The sequence below is a fragment of the Pleuronectes platessa genome, chromosome 4, assembly GCF_947347685.1.
Source record: "Pleuronectes platessa chromosome 4, fPlePla1.1, whole genome shotgun sequence".
Lineage (NCBI taxonomy): Eukaryota > Metazoa > Chordata > Actinopteri > Pleuronectiformes > Pleuronectidae > Pleuronectes > Pleuronectes platessa.
Window position 1 is genome coordinate 3,936,913 of NC_070629.1, and position 21,433 is coordinate 3,958,345.

The following is a 21,433-nucleotide window of genomic DNA, read 5'->3' on the forward strand; positions in this document are numbered from 1 at the left end:
TTAAGGCATCTGCTGGAAATGATATGATCAACAATTCTTATGCAAAAAATACTTTAAAAACTACACAAATAGTGTTTTGGAGAGGGGGGTTTCAGAGGGAGGGGGCAGCTCTGGAGAAAGGTCTGTCAATCCAGGTCTGCTGCTTGGTGTGATGGAGACATGAGGTTAGCATCAGGAGCGGAGGTTGCAGGAGAGACCGTGGAGCTGAGGCACACCTGTACTGCTTCTCTTGAGAAGAACTGAAGGACACACAAACAAACCATAGTGTTAAATTATGAAGATGGTTCCCTCTGATTTTTTTTTTTTAAACATAAACGTCAGACAGGCCACTAAAAACTAAAAATGCTAAAGCTAACAGCTACCACACAGCAAGCTAATGCCTTCCTAAGGCTGCCAGGGAGTTGCATGAGTAGCATTGTAGCAAGAGAGTGTAGCTAATCACAGCCCTCACAGTTCTTCATCAGTGGAGAAGTACCTCGCCATGTTTTCATCTTCAGAGGAGTCATCTAAAGACTGTGCTGCTGTTCCGGAATATGTCAGGACCGCTGCAGCCTGCTGGGCTTGAACTCTGAGCACGCAGAGTAGGCCCTCAAGTCCCGTCTCAGTAAATGCATCAGTCCTTCCTGAGAATATATGATAAAAAACAAAACGTCTCAATTGTGCGTTTGTGTGTATGTATACATACACACATACAAGGCTTTCTTTTCTACAGAAATATTTTTCCTGAGTTGATGACTCTGCTTATTGCCATCTAGAATGTGAAACCAAATATATTTTTTGGTGTACCCATACAAGATGTCCAATGTAACACCAATAAAATCCAATCTACTACACTACGGTTTTAATGCCTCTGCAATAGCGAGTCGCCGGAGGCATAACTGCATGTTTTCGGATTGTCTAACTTTGTATTTGTCTTAAAGTAAAAAGGTCAAGGCCACACTGACCTCATCTTATGGTTTCAGTTGTCAAGAGATACAGTGTCATTTATACGAGAGAAAATATGTAGAAATATGTAGACGGACACTGCACTGGTTAGCGGAGTCATACAACGCAGTGCGGTAATTCTAGTGTAGTTTTTTTGTAATAAATGGGTTATCTATTTTTACAATCTACAAAAAGTTATCTATACATTTGGTCACAGAATGTTACACAAATAAATTGGCATTAAAGTTGGCATCTTGCTGTCTCACCAGTCTGACGATGCAGCTGAAGCGTCCATCAAGGGCTTTCTGCAGGTAATTTTGATTGTTTGTTTCTTTTGACGAGGAGAATAACATGAATTCGTACCGATATCAGTTTACAATCAAACCTTTTTGTGTTGACCTTGTTTAAACAGAGTCAAAGGACATTGTACAACAATGACACACATTTTCCCACAGTACCTGTCGTTCACTACTGAACTTCTGACACCCATTACTGGACTGTGTCTTCCTGTAGAGTGGTGATGTTCTCAACGTTCTTTTCACAGTCTGTCAAAACAAAATTAGAGTTACAAATGTTAATGCCCCACAACCCATTGCAGATACGGTTGTATTTGCACACCACATCGGATCAAAACAAAACTGCAGTCTGTGAAACAAGCAGTTTTGGTAGATATAAGGGAAATGCTAATATTTCTGCATGAAACATATTCAGTCCCTTAAGCAAAATAACAATGATGGCAGGCCGCAACCTCGATGCCTTCGTCTGCTTTGCTTACAGACTAGTTTGCGGAGTCTCGTGCTGCCGCCCACTGACCGATACATCATCGCTCTTTTCTGAAACTAATGAAGGCAAATTCACACATGTAGACAGAAATAAACAGTATAAATTAAAAGGTGTAAATATTGCTAACATTATGTTTGATGGGGGTCATCATTATACATAACAGAGGAAAACTTTGCACATGTATTCCTTAAATTTACTTGCCTTCCTGTGGAAAAAGTTGTTTTTTCCCAGTTAAACAATCACAGCAGGGAAGCATGATTGATCAAAATTCTTTCAATGTGATATTAACTTGTATTTCAGCAAGCGTACTTTGGGGATTTAATAAAAATGTATATTTGGCAAATTATATAAAATGGTTTTTCTGGTATATAACTTAAAAGTACCTCTTTAATGGTAGGATCATTTCTCTCCCTCATCTTCCTCGTGGTACGTGGATGATGGTAGTGGGCTCAACCCGGCTTCTCTTTCTCTCCAGGCTGCCCTTCCTGCTCTTCATCAAGCAAAACAAACTGTTTGGTCCAAGTTGTTGATGTTAATGAAACTCCTGTAGCTTCACTTTGATCCTCCTTGATTAAAAAACAGAACATAGCAATTGTTTTATAAAATGAATCGCAACTCCATAACATGAAAACATTGTCATATTGCATACTATACATTAAACCAAATTGATCTGATATTGTGGAGTAATGGTAGACAAATACACTCCATATTAATCTAAAGCATTCATAAATCAAATTCATGTTTATATTTATATTGTAGCGTCCCTCAATGATGAGCTAAGCGTCTTGAACTGGTTTCAACAACCATGTATTCACCTCCCAGGTAGCACAGGCTACGGTGGGCTGTAGCATGTGGCTAACAATGGCGTATTAGCTCATGAACAGCGTCCATAGTGTGGATTGACGGACTCTCTCCGCACTCGGACTGTAAACCTAGATCGTAACTGTTACGTGTGGCCAGGAGGTGGGGCTCTGTGTGAGAATGTGTGTTTGTGCCTCTCTCCACCTTTCTCTCTCTCTCCACGCAGCCAGTCCTCAGGTGAGACTCATCACCTCGTCAGCTGGAGCTGACTTAGGGAGGCTGTGAATTTCTTTCTCGCTCTCTATTCTTCCATGCAGGTGAACGGGTGAGGAGACCGAGGCTCCGGTTTCCCCCATGCCAGAAGTCCTTTTGAGTTTTTGTTATGTTGGTAGTTGGTTCGGGGGTTCCCGGTAGTCCTGTTTTCGGATAACCTTTTTCTTTCATTTAGGTAGTGGGTTATTTAGGCAGACTTAGTTCGGGGGGTGAACACTGACTTCGACGGCCGATGGCTGGCTCAGTGTTCCCCTCTCTTTTGTTTGTTTTGGCCGGGAACCTCCAACCCTTTTGGTTTGTTGCCTTTCTAAATATTTGTTTGTTTCAACCAATAAACATTTGTTATTATTTAGTGGCAACAGTTGTTTCTGATTCGTTTATTTGATGTGTTCCGGGCCTCACGAGCCATTTCTTATAGGTCCGTAACATATTTGGGGGCTCGTCCGGGATCACATGTTGGGTCTTCAGTGTTTCTGTTGATTCCAACTGTGAGTGCCGTGTCTATTGTGATAGGCCGTGTCTAGTTGATTTTGTGGTGTGACTTGGTCGTCACTGACAGAGTTTGTTGGCTTGGACTTCCTAGTGTGGTTGCCAGTGTTTTTTTTCGGCCGGCACGTTTGTGCACCATGGTTTTCTTTTTGGTGCTGCTGTGTTTTGCCCTCTTGGGTGGTATTTTTGAGGGAGTAGGTTGGTGAGCGGTCTGTTTTTTTTTGTTTTTTTTCCTCTCGCCCTGGTCTGATCAGTGTGGCCAGTCTCGTCATGGCGTTTAGTGCTGAGGAGTTTGTTGCTCATCCGACGATGGAGCAGTTCTGTTCTTGCACTAATGAGCAGTTAATTTCTCTGGCCAGTTTTCTTAAAGTTACGGTGACTAAGCAGATGAAGAAGCAGGCTATAAAAACTGAGCTGCTGTCTGTGTTGTATAAAGAGGGTCTTTTGAGTGAAGCGGTCATGAAGGGGGTGGAGTCACGGTCAGATGTGGGTGAAGCGGCTCGTCTCAGGGGATTGGAGCTGCAGATTGAGTTGCGCCGTCTGGATCTGAGGGAGAAGGAGCTGTTGGGTGAACTGGAGGTGCGGAAGCTGGAGGAAGAGACAAAGAGGCAGGTGCATCTGAAGGAGCTGGAGTTACAGCATGCACCTCCTTCTCCTCCCCCTCCTGCCGCCAGTGGTTTTGATATAGGTAGATGCATCCGTTTCGTTCCGTCTTTTAATGATAAAGATGTTGACAAATATTTCACCCTGTTTGAACGTGTAGCTGAGACCCTGGAGTGGCCTAGGCGGTTTTGGCCGTTGCTTTTACAATGTGTGTTCACGGGAAAGGCCCAGGATGCCTACGCGTCTTTGGAGTCTGGTATGAGCCTGAATTATGATCATGTCAAAGAGGCGGTGCTGAGGGCCTACGAGTTAGTGCCCGAGGCATATCGCCAGAGGTACCGTCGTCTCAAGAAGTCGTATGAGAAGACATACGTGGAGTTTGGTCATGAGAAGGGAGTGTTATTTGATCGTTGGTGTCGCTCTATGAAGGTTTCTGATTTCGCTGGCTTGCGTGAGTTGATGTTGCTGGAAGACTTTAAGAATTGTTTGCCTGAACGAATTGTGACACACATTAATGACCGTAACGTGCTAGAAATTTCTAGGGCTGCGGTACTTGCTGATGAATACGTTTTGACTCATAGGGACAGTTATGATAAGCCACAGTCCTCCCTGGGTCGCAGCTTCTCTGCGCCCAGGCCCCCTGTGACGCAGAAGGAGAGTGGAGGGGGTAAGGAGAGTGACAGGGTTTGTTCGTTTTGCAAGAAGCGTGGCCATACAGTTAATTACTGTTTTGCTTTGAACAAAAGGGACAAGCCTCCTAAAGCTGTTAATTTGTTAAAAACCGAAAGCTCATTGAGTCAGTCTCCTAGTGCTCCCAGTTCATCTCTCTCACGCTCTCATCCTGGGCAGTCTCGGGAGCTTGATGATGTGTTTTTGCCTTTCGTCATGAAGGGGGCGGTCTCGCTGACTGCGGGAGGCCCGAATGTCCCTGTCGTTATTCTGAGGGACAGTGCAGCCTCTCAGTCGGTCATTTTGAGTGGAGTGTTGCCTCTGTCTGAGAAATCTTCAACCGACTCGGCTGCGTTAGTCCGTGGGTTTGGGATGCAGTTTGTGGGGATTCCTTTGCACACCATTCACCTGGACTCGGAGTTGGTTACGGGGCCTGTTATTGTCGGTGTCAGTGATGAGTTTCCTGTCGGGGGGGTGTCTTTCATCCTGGGGAACGATTTAGCGGGGGGGAAGGTCCTGCTTAATCCGGAAGTAACAGCTGTTCCCCGGTCTGGGTGTTCAGATGAGTTGGTGAGAAAGTTCCCAGGGGTGTTTTCTGTCTGCGCCATTACCCGTGCCATGGCAGCAAAGCAACGTCAGCTGCAGCCTGAGTCCGGTGATGAGGAAGTAGAATTGAGTGACAGTTTTATGGCTGGGGACGGTTCGTCAGTGTTACCAGCCTTTCCCTCCCCAGGCCCGGTTCCTTTTCCCCCGCCATCTCCCCTTTCTATATTGGACAGTTCAGATGTTAAATTGTCCATGTCACGTGAACAGCTTATTATCGAACAGCAGCGTGATCCCACGCTGGTTTCTCTTTTTGCGGCTGTGGGTTTGAATGATGATGATGGGGGTGGGTCTCCCAGGTATTTCTTGAAGGACGGGGTGCTGATGCGTGCGTGGCTGCCACCACGTTTGGGTTTTCAAGAGGATTGGGGGGTTGTGAAGCAAGTTGTAGTTCCACAGCTGTTTCGACCAGAAGTTTTGAAGCTGGCCCATGATAATCCTCTGGCTGGCCATCTTGGGGTAAATAAGACATATGATAGAGTGTTGCGTTGTTTTTTTTGGCCGGGTCTTAAAGCCGATGTGCGTCAGCACTGTAGGACCTGCCATGTCTGTCAACTCTCTGGTAAGCCCAATCAAACCATTCCCCCGTTTCCACTCTATCCGATTCCTGTTGTAGGGGAGCCTTTCGAACGTGTTATCGTAGACTGTGTAGGGCCTCTTCCCCGTACAAAGGCGGGTCATCAGTTTCTCCTGACCATTATGTGCGTTAACACTCGTTTTCCTGAGGCTATTCCTCTGCGGAGGATCACCGCCCCTGCAGTCATTAAAGCGTTGACTAAGTTTTTTTCCTTGTTTGGTTTGCCACGGGTGGTGCAGACGGACCAGGGGTCGAATTTTATGTCTAAGGTTTTTGCACAGGTGGTGAAGCAGCTTGACATTTCTCATTGTCATTCCAGCGCGTACCATCCAGAGAGTCAGGGTGCGCTTGAGCGGTTTCACCAGACCCTAAAATCTATGCTGCGCACTTACTGCCTCGAGTATGGTAAGGATTGGGATGAGGGTGTCCACCTGCTTCTCTTTGCTGTGCGTGAGGTGGTACAGGAGTCGCTGGGTTTCAGTCCTGCTGAGCTTGTGTTTGCCCATACGGTGCGCGGTCCGCTTAAATTGCTACATGAACAATGGGTTGGTAGTGCAGAACCACAGAATCTGCTGGACTATGTGTGTGATTTTCGTTCAAAACTTCATCGTGCTTGTGAGCTGGCTAAACAGAGCATGGTTGTTGCCCAGGGCAAGATGAAGCGTTGGTTCGACAAAGATGCGCAGAGCCGTAGCTTCAGCCCAGGGGACAAAGTGTTGGTGCTGTTGCCCATTCCTGGCTCATCGTTACAGGCACGTTACAGTGGGCCATATGTTGTCCGGGAGAAGGTTGGCGCTCGTGACTATGTGGTCGCGACCCCGGACCGCAGGAGGCGAAGTCGGCTTTGTCATGTCAACATGTTGAAGCCCTATCTGGAGCGAGGGTCTGTTTTACCCTCCCCTGTTGTATTGAAATCTGTTGTGGCGCTGTCCGGTGCTGAAGTGATTGATCAGGGTGAGGCGGCTGTGGCGCTGTCCGGTGCCGATTTGCCGGAGTCTGAGGAGTTGGATTTTGATGGTGATGTCGTTGCCTTGTCCAGTGCTGTTGTTCATGGGCGTTTGAAGAACTCTGAACTGCTGGTTAATCTTGATGGTTGTGTTTCGCATCTGCCTCCGTCTCAGGGTGAGGATGTGGTCCGTTTGATTGGTTCACATATGTCACTGTTCTCTGATGTGCCCTCTCAGACCCAGGTGCTGCAACATGATGTTGAAGTAGGAGATTCGTTTCCGATTAAACAACATGCCTACAGAGTTAATCCAGAAAAACCTGCACGCTTGCAGAAGCAGGTGGACTACATGTTGGGCCACGGTATTGCTGAACCCAGCTGTAGTCCCTGGAGTTCTCCCTGTCTGCTGGCTATGAAATCTGATGGTTCAGACCGGTTCTGTACAGACTTTAGGAAAGTGAATGGAGTCACTAGGCCTGATTGTTATCCTCTTCCCCGAGTTGAGGATTGTGTGGATAATGTTGGCGGTGCCAAGTATGTAACCAAACTTGACCTGTTAAAGGGATATTGGCAGGTGCCACTGACTCCTCGGGCGAAAGAAATTTCTGCTTTTGTGACTCCAGACGCTTTCCTTCAGTACACTGTGATGCCGTTTGGCATGCGTAATGCGCCAGCAAATTTTCAGCGGCTGGTGAATATTGTGTTGTCTGGTCTTTCTGGTTGTGAGGCATATTTGGACGACATTGTTGTGTATTCTGGGTCCTGGGACGAGCACATTCAGCAGCTGTATTCTGTGTTTGGGCGTTTGCGTGACGCCAATCTTACTTTAAACCTTGTTAAGTGCGAGTTTGGCCAGGCGACAGTGACCTATTTGGGCAAAGTGGTTGGTCGGGGCCAAGTCAGGCCGGTGCACTCCAAGGTGGAGGCTATTCTTTCTTTCCCTGTCCCTCGTTCACGGCGGGAATTGCGCCGGTTTCTGGGGATGGCGGGCTACTACCGTAGTTTTTGTAAGAACTTTTCTGCGGTAGCTGTTTCCCTCACTGACTTGTTGAGCCCGAAGGTGTGTTTTCGCTGGACTGAGGGCTGTCAGCGTGCTTTTGACTGTATTAAGGCTTTGTTGACTACGGCCCCAGTCCTGTCTGCCCCTGTGTTTGATCGTCCATTTAAACTGTCTGTTGATGCCAGTGATGCGGGTGCGGGTGCTGTTCTGCTTCAGGAGGGGGGGGACGGGGTTGAACATCCCGTCTCTTACTTCTCCAAGAAGTTCAACAAACACCAGCGCGTGTACTCTACTATTGAGAAGGAGGCGTTGGCCTTGGTCCTGGCGCTGAGCCACTTTGAAGTTTATGTGGGTTCCGCGAGTTCGCCAACTGTTGTGTATACGGACCACAATCCTTTAGTTTTTGTGAATCAGATGCGGAACACTAACCAGAGGTTAATGCGCTGGGCGCTCTTCCTGCAGTCCTTTAACGTGGTCATTCGGCATGTGAAGGGGCGGGACAACGTCCTGGCCGACACGTTGTCACGGTGTTAGGTCTTGTGAATGTGTTGTTTTTTTTTTTCCTTCCTCCCTGGTCTTCACGTTTGCCCCCGGCTATTCACAAGCTCTGGGTGGGGGTGTTACGTGTGGCCAGGAGGTGGGGCTCTGTGTGAGAATGTGTGTTTGTGCCTCTCTCCACCTTTCTCTCTCTCTCCACGCAGCCAGTCCTCAGGTGAGACTCATCACCTCGTCAGCTGGAGCTGACTTAGGGAGGTTGTGAATTTCTTTCTCGCTCTCTATTCTTCCATGCAGGTGAACGGGTGAGGAGACCGAGGCTCCGGTTTCCCCCATGCCAGAAGTCCTTTTGAGTTTTTGTTATGTTGGTAGTTGGTTCGGGGGTTCCCGGTAGTCCTGTTTTCGGATAACCTTTTTCTTTCATTTAGGTAGTGGGTTATTTAGGCAGACTTAGTTCGGGGGGTGAACACTGACTTCGACGGCCGATGGCTGGCTCAGTGTTCCCCTCTCTTTTGTTTGTTTTGGCCGGGAACCTCCAACCCTTTTGGTTTGTTGCCTTTCTAAATATTTGTTTGTTTCAACCAATAAACATTTGTTATTATTTAGTGGCAACAGTTGTTTCTGATTCGTTTATTTGATGTGTTCCGGGCCTCACGAGCCATTTCTTATAGGTCCGTAACAGTAACGATCTTTAAAAACAATAAACTACTTACCTGACAGAAGGAAGATGACATAGTGGTCTTCCAAGCGCTCCGTGTTTATGACGTAGCCCCGAGTTAAAGGACTGGTTGTTTACAAATAGGGTTTTTACGACAGCCACACGTCATGTCCGCTCGCGCACTCGGTCCGGTCGCGCGGTCGGGCCGGCCTCGGTATGAACAGACTCGCAGGTTCCTTCTCATTAGAGATGTAATCTAGCCTCAAATATTACTATTATATAACATGAATAACATTCACGATCACTGAAGGACACCACGCAGGGACGGTGATTTAAACACCACGCTGCGCCGTGGTGGCATGGCAACCATCATAGCAACGATAAAAACATGCGTGATAACTATTAAAATATTTATCATAAGCACGAACTGGCTGAAGACTGTGGAAGCAAAGAGCACATTTCTCGCTAGAAATGGTGTCAGAATGTATTTTTATGCCCAAACTAAGTTACAAAATTATATTTTTATCTGAAAAAACAAGGAATCTCCGCCATGTTTTCCTCTCCGCAGACGGGAGCTGGAGAGTCACGTGACGTGAGAACACGCCAATGCAAAACAATGGGAGGACTAAATGTTACCATCTCACAATCTGAGAGGCCAGATTGTGAGATGGTAACGTCGTTCCAAGTGGACCAACGTTGCCATTGAACGTTTTCTGATGAGACTGGGTTGCTATTAAATCTGTCCGCTCCGTGAGAGCTACAGGCATTTACGCAAGGTGAGCCTGATTCTCTCTCCAAAGAGGAAATTGGCTCTCAGATCATAACTTTGAGAAGCTTCTCCTCTTGAGGTACAATAACTAGTTTGAGAGCTAGCAATGTTGTGGCTACTGGTCAGAGGTGAGAGATGAGACTTGTTAGCCCATTTGAACGTTTGTTGAGAATCTCATCTCTTATCTCTATTTAGCTCTGCCTTATGAGGCATGTTTGTTTAAACCATTTTGTTAACCTTTTGTTAAATCACATGTTCATTTATATGCAGCACCTCAAGGCACCTTTGTTTTCTCTTTTAAATAGTGTTAATACTGTAGGCCAATCACTTTTATTTCATTGGGCCTAATGTGGTAAAAAAAAAACACTGCTAAATGACTGAGACCGTTATTTTGTATTAAGTTAAGTATTAAAAGTGATTTTTGAACTACTGCCTGATTTGAAGGCCTGTTGCCCTGTTGATTACAAAAAAATGTGTTTATTGTGTTTAACTGTTCAGAACTATTCATATTCATCACATTTAAAAAGCAGACATAAAAGTAACTTAAACGTTACTTTCCCTTGTAACTAATTACTTTTGATATACAGTAACTAGTGAAGTCATTCAATTACTTTTAAAATAAGTAACTAGTAACTGAAACTAATTACTAATTCTCAGTAACTTGCCCAACACTGCCCACATGGAGGAGAAAGGGTTTGTGACTTATGTTGCAACCATCAGGAAATCAGGATGTTTTAGCTTCACTTGTTTGGTCGTGTTTTATCTTTATAGAAGGTTGTTGATGTGAGCACATTTGCTTCTTTGTAAACATTCTAAAAGAAATCTTCTCCTTCATCCTGTGGGCGGGGCCAGAGATCAGGTCAGAACAAACAGACTTCTCTAAAAACAACTGTAAACAACAACAATTGATCAGGAAAAAAGTCAAATTAAATAATTGAGATTATACTGGGAAATATTTGTATATTTATATTTACAAATGTAAACGTGTATATAGTATTATTTCTAACTCCCTTCCATGTGTCGAAAGCACGTTGAGTATAAGAGTAATAGGCTTTTGTTTTGAAGCTTTGCCGGAAGTTACCCTGATAAGTCTTTCTCGCTTGACGCTGGTGAATAAAGGTATCGGTCATTAGATCAACTCGCAGATGGATGGAAACTGCGGAGCTGTCGATAATTTATAATCGCCGGAGTTTACCAGAGGATAAATAACGAGTTCATTTGAGTGTTGGCCGTAGTTGTGTTGTTGTTCTTCTATCGGTAAAAATATGTTTTCAAAACACCAAGTGCACTTTTTGTTGCTTTATGTTGACATGCTGCTCGGATTTGCTGTGGATGCGATGCCTGCTCATGGAGAAACATGGAGTTTTCAGTTTTCAGGTAAGTTACAGACACATACAAGTATTTAAACATAATCAAATAGACTGAAGTGTACAAGCTAATTAACATAGAAGTAATTCGTTGATTTGCTAATTGCTAATTAAAAAATTACAATCCGAATAATTTCCATTGTGTGTTATAGCTCCATCAATGTATCGATCCTCACAGAGCTGCTGATATGTTTTTATTAGGAAGGTGAACTTGCAGATACGTGATGTGGTACTGCAGTACCTTGCTGCTCCGCTTAGAGCCGCTGTTGCACTGAAACATCTGCTCGTTTGATAAGTACAGTGAGTGAACCAACCGCTCAGTGACTTTGTGCTTCTGCTGCTGTAGTTCCCTGTGTCCCATGTCACCAACCTCGTTCCCTGAATAACTTCCCCCCAAAAAATCTATGTTCATATGCTAAGGAAAGCTATTCCCCTCTACAGACAGATATTCATTGTTAGGCCATTTTGCCTCCATTACATGTTGGTGGTGGAAAGAAAATATAGAAATACATATTTGCAAGTTTCAGAAATAAATTTGCAGAAAGCTGGTTCAAACTTCTTGTTTCATGTTGATATATTAGAGCCACAGATTTGTTTATAGACGGGTCTACTCATATATCATTCATGGCCTGATTTATGGAGCACTGGCGTAATGACACCAGATATTGAAAAATACAAAACCTTTTGGCTCTAATATGTCAAAAACATGAAACAAGAATTTTTAACATGGCGGCACCCAGTGTTCATCTTTTTGTTCCGCAAACATATATATTTTAGCACATTTTTCATTAGATACAATATGGAATAATTAATATTTCCATATTAATTATTCAAAAAAGTTACAATATTAAAGAAAATATTTTTCACTGTGAGTAATCAACTTGGAGAGTTTCATGGTTAGTTAACTTACAGTAAACATGTATAGTTTTCTCTTCACCATGTCTCGCCATTATGCTTAACAACTTTTTATTAAAGATAAACATTGACTGTTCTTTATATACCCGTTGCCATGGTGAGTGGCAGTATCAGGGCTCCACTAATTTTTGCTTTTATTAATTTTTTTACCATGCATGAGTTTAATGTTCCCTCCCAAGGTGAGTGTACTCAGAATTCAGGGTTAGGCTCAGAGATGTTTTGAACCTGGCCCCAGAGTGGTTTTATAATAGTATAACTTTGCGAGTGAAGTAATGGGGATTAGAGTATTCACTGATGAAGCACCATTGCCTTCATTTAGAAAAACTGCAGCAGTGCACCTCACCACCAGTTGGTCCAGTGTCACCTCCCAGGAAACAAATCCTCCATAGCCCTTCCCTCACAGTAACAATCTATTGGCATTTGTAGGTTTAACATGATGCTGAGCACAGGCCTGAATTCAGTGTTGATTTTTTTAAGGTAGAAACTGCCAGGAACAGCTGACACTTGTGCTATTAAATAATGAATAAAGGGATCCCTCCTGAGGGAATTCCATCTCTTGATGTGAGGCATGCAGACAGAGAAGGGGTTTCAGCTCTGTTGTATCGGATTTATCGTTTGAACAGTGCACTGGGCAGAAAGCTGATGTGTGGACTCTGTGTTCTCCTCTCAGTTCACATCGTCCGACCAGCTCACTGACGTCCCATGATTAGCTGATGGCCATTAATCACCTTTGATAGCTGTGGCATGAGTGGAGGGAGCAGCTCCATCTCTGAAGCTGATTGTGTGTTTTGAATGAAACTAGAATGAGACTTATATAAAGTGCTTAAACGGGCACGGAGTAAAGTTGTTGAATTCATAGTCCAAATAGAAAGGAGGAGTAGATAACCAAAAGGTTGGGGTGTCCTTTTCTTTCTTTGTTTCCTCCTCCTACCTCCCCAGCCTCTATACCGTGGTTGGACTGGCCAGTTTACATAACAGATGGAGCATACAGTTCTTTCAGGAGCTTTTGTAGGAGTAAAATATTAATATATAATTAAATAATCTAACATTTTTATACATACTTTTTTGTCTCAGGATGCTGGATGTTGCTCCCGTGGAGTATACAGTTTCATTTCAATTCAAGTTAGAGCACAACATAAGATTCAGACCTTACAAACCATTTGAGATAGGTATGAAATCAATTGGGACCATGAATATCCATATAACATGTTGTGGAATCACCAAAATGCCAAATGACCAACCCACAATGACAGTTTAAGGTGGGCAAAAACATTAGAAATTACTTATTTTTAATCAGGAAAGAAGGAAGCTCTCATAGCTTCAGATTCCCCTGGGTAAATCTTTGCTGAGGTGAAAGGTATATCAGTTACTTACTCTACAAACACAGGGGGTCACTGAGAGATTGTGACCTTTTTAACGCAGAGAGAAGAAAAAAATTCCCTCTGTCTGCTTACATAGAAAAGCAGTCTACAGCTCAAGGATTTGCTAATCAGCACTGATTATTTTACTATAAACATAAAGACCAATTGTTGTTTAATGTCTTCAATCAATCTCTCACTCTGGTCTATTGCTAAGAGATGGGCGATGACAATGGAAAATCTCAAAATAATTGGCTAATATTCTTTTATATTATAATAATAATACTTTATTGAACGCCTCTTCCTTGCAGATTAAGGACAGCTGAACCAACAACACATTGTTTTGGGGCAGGGATTCTCAGATAGTATGACGTACTGAAACTGGCAGCAGCTAATGTATTCTAGGCATGGTTTATTTTGTGCAAGAAGTGTCAGACTTGGCAAGATGAGCCACAATCATGAGGCAATTAAACATTTTCTCAGCTGAAGTAATAGCTGTGAATATCTCTCCAACTCCACATGTCTGAGCTTGGAGAAAGTCCACAGAACATCTGGAGGCTCTCACTGGGATGTTGGAGTTCACACATTCACCTCCTCTGGAGTAACTTCAGTGGATCTCTGGAGTCCATTACATGTCTTAAAGGAGCTTAAGAGAGCTGAGCCTCCCAGATGTTACACATCTATGATCTCAAGACAACATTTCAGTCACTATACAAAGTCTATAATCAATAAGATATACATACTTTGCCAAGGTTACATCAGGAGCATGTATTTGGGGGGGGGGGACTTGCATTAATGTAAATGGTAAATGGTTTTGTATTTATATAGCGCTTTTCTAGTCTTGATGACCACTCAAAGCGCTTTACAGTACAGTTTTACATTCACCCATTCACACACACATTCATACAGTGCATCTATTCGCAGCACTTTGTTATTCTATGGGGGGCCATGTGGGGTTCAGCATCTTGCCCAAGGAAACTTCAGCATGCAGATGGGTCAGACTGGGGATCGAACTGCAGACCTTCAGTTTGGAGGACGACCACTCTACCCCTCAGCCACAGTCGCTGTATAATTTGTAATCTCTGAATTATAAATTAAATTATTATAAAATAAAAAAATATGACCAAGTTGGCTTTACAGCAAGTAGGAGTGCTGTTTTTTCTCTATGAGGTTTCTATGGAGCTACAATGAGAAGCAGCAGAAATCATCAGAGGAGTCGCTTTTCCTGCTACCTCCTTCCCAGTAGATCCTGTGAGTTGTTAATTTAAACAGTTAACATATTATCGTCATGTTTAATTCTGTCCTCTCATCTGGTTTAATGGTATATTCACCCTCCTGTGGCTCAGGAGGCCGATCAGGTTGTCCACTAACCAGAAGGTCGGGGGTTTGATCCCTGTCACACCTGATGGCTGTGCCGGCAGTGTATAAGTGATATGTGGTACAGATAGTGCAACACTGTATGAATGTGTGTGTGAATGGTTGAATGAAAAATCTGTGCTTTAGCTCACTTTGAGTGGTCATCAAAACTAAAACTCCTTATAAAGAACATTTACAACAAGGACAAGGCCTCGTTCAGTCCTGGCATTAGATGATCTGATCACAAGTCAGTTCTTATTTACAGGTGTGAACGCATCCACAACGCCTTGAAGACTCGTCTGAGATTTGATCGCTCGGACCACATTAGGTCACATACTTCTATAAGTGTGAGCGTGAATGTGTCCTGGGTCAGAATGAAGGACCATCTCACTTCTACCACTCAGCTGACGTCCTCTGACCAGGTGCAGTTTCATTATGAACCAAAAGTGAGTTTACACTTTTCAGTGTTTCCCATTTATTTGTTGCAGCTTATACAGAAACATGGATCACCATATGCTGATTTTCCATTTTTCCTCAATTTCAAACAAAATTTGTTTCATACGACTAAAATCTGTCGATAATAGAGCTATATGCTGCATTTTTTTCAGCCCCTCCTGCCCCCCAGCTTCACACAGCTTCATTGACACAGACACACAGACACACACAGACCCATGTTGACCCATCTGAATAGTCAAAACTGTGTCAACTTGTTTTCAGATCCCCTGCCAAAGAAGCATGTTAATACCAGGTCTAAACAGGGCCAACTTCTTCCAGCCTCTCCTGTCCAGAACAAATGGGACAAACAGAGGAGAGCCTAATACCAGGCAAATGTAATGCTCAGTGGACAAAAGTAATTTCCTTATAGTCAACATGAAAAAGAAAAAAGAATAAATAGGCTTGTTTTTATGAATTTATATGTAATATACATTGCTAACAGTCTCTATATCAGTCAGAGACAAATAAAATAGTCTAGGCTCATACAAAACCATATAACCACAATATACTTTGTTTGATTCCAACAGGAGAACTTTACTGAATGTTGGACACCTCTTACTCCCCTCTGTCCCACTGTAGAAAAGACAAACTTAAACAGAAGAGGAAAACTGGAGACACACTTGTTTCCCGTCACATCTTCCATCACAAACGGTTTTACAGTCACATGCTCTTCGGCCCTGCTGTCGGACAGCCCCAGACTCCCTGTAGCCATGAAACTGTCAGTGTCTGGATGAGCTCCTGGGACATAGTTACGTCCACATTTACCTCTCGTCCTGTCTAAACACATGGAGTCAAGATGCCAGATTCTCTCTTCCCACCTGCACTCTTCAAGTCAGTGGTTCTTTGAACTATGACACCTCTCCATCTGTGTCTCCGTCCTTCTCTCTGATAGTGCAGTAAATGACTTAGGGATGGGCATAATTAATCGACTATCGATTAATTGATCATTAAGAATTTTGTCGATGAAATCATTTTTTCATCGATAAATTCGCTAATTACACATTTGACCACGGGGGGCAGTGTCTGAAAAAAACAAAACACCGGCCTACTCACCTGAGAGCAGTGTTGCCAACTTAGCGACCTTGTCGCTAAATCTGGCGACTCTCCAAACCCTCATGGCGACTTTTTTTGTCAAAAGCTACTAGCGACAAATCTAGCGACTTTTTCTGGTGATATTGAAGACTTTCTGGTGTTTTGGAGACTGACGTGAAAGCACGTATCGTTCTGCAGCTACTGTCGTCAACGAGCAGCGGGTGCTGCCCCTCCGCTGTCCCAACGCACTAGTCAGTCTCCCAGTAGCCTTACGCAGGAGTCCTGCAGTCAGAGCAGAGTGGAGACCCACACTCCGCGTCCTCCAGAGTGCAAATGAATCGCGCATGCGCAAAGCCACCGCTGATCCTGCCCTGTCTTACAGAGAGGGATGTAAAGGCCGAATTATAGTCGGGTTGTACGCACGCACGCATGCACGCAAGACACGCAACACGCCCCTTTCGTGCCCTCTGGCTGCTTGCGTGCGTCCGCCAATTTTTCTAACTATACGACAAAGCGGCGCGAGCCTCACGCAGCCCGCAAGGCTTGTGATTGGTCGGCTAACTACATCCCGTCCGGAGTCTAGTTTCAGATTTCATGCCCCACAATACGCGGAAATCACGGAAGATTTAGAAGAATGAATACGGACCAAATAGAAGAGCACTTGGCAGAAGAGATCCGAAAGTATGACCACTTGTATAACCCGACACTGACTGGCCGATTTGTCCACCACAAAATAGGCTATGAGGAGCCGGAGTGGCGATCTAAATAAACAGTCGACGAAAAAGAAGACGTCTCTTCTTTGTGTGTTTTGTCTTCGACAAACAACGTTACTCCGCCTAGTGTTCTGGCGGTGAATTGCCTTGCAACACGCGCAGGCCGAATTATAGTCGGGTTGTACGCACGCACTCATGCACGCAAGACACGCAACACGCCCCTTTCGTGCCCTCTGCGGGCTTGCGTGCTACCGCCAATTTTTCTAACTACACGACAAAGCGACGTGAGCCTCACGCAGCCCGCAAGGCTTGTGATTGGTCTGCTTACTACATCCCGTCCGTAGTCTATTTTCCGGTTTCATGCACCATAATACGCGGAAATCCCGGAAGATTTAGAAGAACAAATATGGACCAAATAGAAGAGCACTTTGCAGAAGAGATCCGAAAGTATGACCACTTGTATAACCCGTCACTGACTGGCTGATTTGTCCGCCAGAAATAGGCTATGAGGAGCCGGAGTGGCGATGTAAATAAACAGTCGACGAAGAAGAAGACGTCTCTTCTTTGTGTGTTTTGTCTTTGAAAAAAAACGTTACTCCGCCTAGGGTTCTGGCGGTGAATTGCGTTACAACACGCGCAGCACGTTAGAGAAGTATAAACCAAAACAAGTCCGTCGATGCAGCTGCGTGGCCTTCTGCGGTTGCAGTCGCAGGACTATAATTCGGTGTCAATGTATCTTCACTGTCAATGGAAAATATGAGTCCTGAGTCATTGAGTTCAGTCTCTTCATCGATGCAGAGTCCACATCTCTTGTGTGGAACGTGGTGAAACTGAACCCTTTCAGGGCCCTGAAAACTAAACCAAAACTTAAGAAGAAAAACAAAATAACTTGCTCTGCCAGAGTATCTCTTTTGGATCATTTTGCCGGTCCCAAGCCCGGATAAAGGAGGAGGGTTGGACCTAGAGCTAGAATCATCATCCTGCGCCGCACTTCATCCTGCGGTGCACATCAAAGAAGGAGGGTTGGAGCTAGAAGTTCCACCCCACATAACATCTTCTTGATTAAATTTGTTATTCTAACATTTAACAATACAGGACAAAATCGATTTATGTATGTGGGTCTAGATACAGGATTAAAGTTATTTTGAGAAGTGATGGCCTATTGCAATGGCAAGATAAAAAAAAAGAAGACAGCACCTCATGAGTCTTCATCGATGCAGAGTCCACATCGTTTAGCATCTAAGAATCGAGACATTTCCAGACCTCTAGTGTGGAACGTGGTGAAACTGAACCCTTTCAGGACCCTGAAAAAAAAAAAAATTAAAACTAAAATTTCTCTGCCAGAGTGTCTCTTTTGGCTCATTTGGCTGGTCCCAAGCCCGGATAAAGGAGGAGGGTTGGACGTAGAGCTAGCAATGCCGCCCCACTTAACAGTGCGGCGCACATCATCCTGCGGCGCACATCATCCTGCAGCGCACATCATCCTGCGGTGCATATCATCGTGCACCTTCATCCTGCGACGCACCTCATCACCGCACATCATGGCGGCGCACATCATCCTGCGGCGCACATCATCCTGCAGCGCACATCATCCTGCAGCGCACATCATCCTGCGGTGCATATCATCGTGCACCTTCATCCTGCGACGCACCTCATCACCGCACATCATCGCGGCGCACATCATCCTGCGGCGCACATCATCCTGCGGCGCACATCATCGCGGCGCACATCATCCTGTGGCGCACTTCATCCTGCGGCGCACTTCATCATGCCGTGCACATCTTCCTGCGGCGTACATCATCCTGCGGCGCACTTCATCCTGCGGCGCACATCTTCCTGCGGCGCACATCATCCTGCGGCGCACTTCATCATGCCGTGCACATCTTCCTGCGGCGTACATCGTCCTGCGGCGCACATCGTCCTGCGGCGCACATCTTCCTGCGGCGCACATCATCCTGCGGCGCACTTCATCCTGCGGCGCACTTCATCATGCTGTGCACATCTTCCTGCGGCGTACATCATCCTGCGGCGCACTTCGTCCTGCGGCGTACATCGTCCTGCGGCGCACATCTTCCTGCGGCGCACATCATCCTGCGGCGCACTTCATCATGCCGTGCACATCTTCCTGCGGCGTACATCATCCTGCGGCGCACTTCATCCTGCGGCGCACATCTTCCTGCGGCATACATCGTCCTGCGGCGCACATCATCCTGCGGCGCACTTCATCATGCCGTGCACATCTTCCTGCGGCGTACATCATCCTGCGGCGCACTTCATCATGCCGTGCACATCGTCCTGCGGCGCACTTCATCATGCCGTGCACATCTTCCTGCGGCGTACATCATCCTGCGGCGCACTTCATCATGCCGTGCACATCATCCTGCGGCGCACTTCATCCTGCGGCGCACTTCATCCTGCGGCGCACATCAAAGGAGGAGGGTTGGAACTAGAGCTAGAACTTCCACCCCACATACCAGCCTTTTGATTAAATTTGTTATTCTAACATTTAACAATACAGGACAAAATCGATTTATGTATGTGGGTCTACATACAGCATTAAAGTCATGAAGTTATTTTGAGAAGTGATGGCCTATTGCAATGGCAAGATATAAAAAAACGCACTATACCACTCAATGTGATTCTGGCATCGAAGCAGAACTTCAAAACTTTCTGAGGGAAGCTCCCCCACCCCTGGATTGCACCCCTACAGAGTGGTGGAAAGTGAATGGAATAAGGTTCCCCAGGCTAGCCAAGTTAGCACGGAGCTACCTGTGTATCACGGCGGCGTCAGTCCCCTCAGAGCGGGTTTTTTCGGCGGCTGGACTGACGGTCACCAGGCTGTGTTCGCGTCTGACCCCAGAGCAGTTTAACATGCTCATCTGTCTCAACACAAATCAGTAAGCTGGTGCTGAAGTTGTATGTGAGTTACTGGTTATTTTTATGAAGCTTTCTCGACTCGGTGCCTTGTTTGATAGTTTTGAGTTACATTTGGCAAAACCTGTCAGACCTAAGTATTATATATTTGTGGTTAAGTTATTGTTTAACATGATTGTTTTTTATATTATTATTATTATTATTATATTTGGAGAAAAAACAACAAAAACAAGGGTCAGTTGTGTTTAGTAGCACCGGCTTCTAGCTGTCGGCTCCGCAGTTTAAGATTACGGCAGCGCATATTTTGTTCATCTTGTAATAAAGATCTCAATAAAACACGCTTTTTTTTCCCACTGCATTTTAATATAGCCTATAAATAGTGAATTTTAAATATAAAAATATTAATGATTAATCGAATGCCCGTCCCTAAAATGACTCCTCAAATATTTTCATCACTCTGGCCTTTGAACCAACCTCAACTTTGACTAATTTGTTTCATATTGCATTTGCTGACTGAATTAAAGGAAATTACAAGTTAGATGTGGCATTATGATTATTAAAAACACTCTACATAGTTTAGTAGTAACCATCCAGAAACTGTTTGTTGACAAGGATTTTGGTCATAGAATGAAAAAGAACCATCACAGTAAAAAGATAATGGTATACAATTGTAAATGCATGCCTCAACCATATAGAATCTACACGAGGCTGTGTAATGTTGCAGAGCTTTTATCACATAATTAGCTGTCATGACTGTCAGGCATCTCAATGCTGGAGGAAGGATGAGAAGGACAAGCGCACTGAGTGATGACGTCACTGTTAAGGCAGACATGTCTTTAACTACACAAAAATACATTCATAGTCATGACATTGCATTTAATGAGTCAATTTAACTGATGAATTGTTTTCTGTGACATTCCTGCATCTTGATGTTAATCCTTTACTATGATATGATTACTTATAAGCATTAGGGTGGCTGTGGCTCAGAAAGTAGGGCATGTTGTCTAGTAATCAGAGTACCGCTGGTTCGAATCCCTCGCTCCTCCTGTCCACATGTTGAAGTATCTTTAAGAGAGACACTGAACCCCTGAGCCTGCAGTGTGCAAATTAGATGTCTGGATATAGAATGTCTGAGAAGATTTGGAGACAACAGGTCCATGAGGATATAATTTTGACGCTGCAAACTGTGTGGATACAGTAACATATTGTTAGTGCTGCCGGCTTGCTCACTGGAGTTTCTCAGTGACAGCGCATGTGTTTCCTTTATCCATGGCTGTTACTGTACTGCTGAGCTCCAGCTCATTCTGTGAGAAATGAATGAATGCTGTTAATAGCTGCTGTTCCTTGGCAGTGGAATCCAACCATGAAATGAATGAATGTAACGAAAGTTCAGGGGTTAGGTCAGAAGTGAGCAGATTAATGATATGAGACTGCTGAATGTGGCTTTTCTTTTAGCTCTTATAACAAGGAAGTGTGTTGGACCCACCGTACACACTGTATAGTTCACAGTGTACTCTGTGTTCTGGTTAACTCAACTACCAAAGCTAGCCAACAGCAGCATGGAAGCCGAATTAGTCTTCTAGTGATTTTTTTGTGGCTTATAATTTAGCAATTTAGAGAGCTATTGGAAATATCAGGATTTTCCTCAGACATATTATGAAATTATAATTCGTTTAGTTTGACATCAAACAGCAGTGGTAACAAACAGTATTTCTTTGTTTTTTTAACAGAGA

General features: G+C 44.5%; 1 long non-coding RNA gene across 2 annotated transcripts; it reads right to left on the reverse strand.

Moving 5' to 3' along the window:
- Positions 1-121: 121 nt before the first annotated feature.
- On the reverse strand, positions 122-2,064 carry LOC128437646 (uncharacterized). Of its 2 annotated transcripts, XR_008338246.1 has the most exons (4): positions 1,383-2,064; positions 1,191-1,255; positions 476-623; positions 122-239 (listed from the first exon to the last, which is right to left on the reverse strand). It is a non-coding gene; the product is annotated as an uncharacterized LOC128437646 (long non-coding RNA). The 2 variants fall into 2 exon arrangements; XR_008338245.1 differs by having other exon boundaries at positions 1,191-2,064.
- Positions 2,065-21,433: the final 19,369 nt, after the last annotated feature.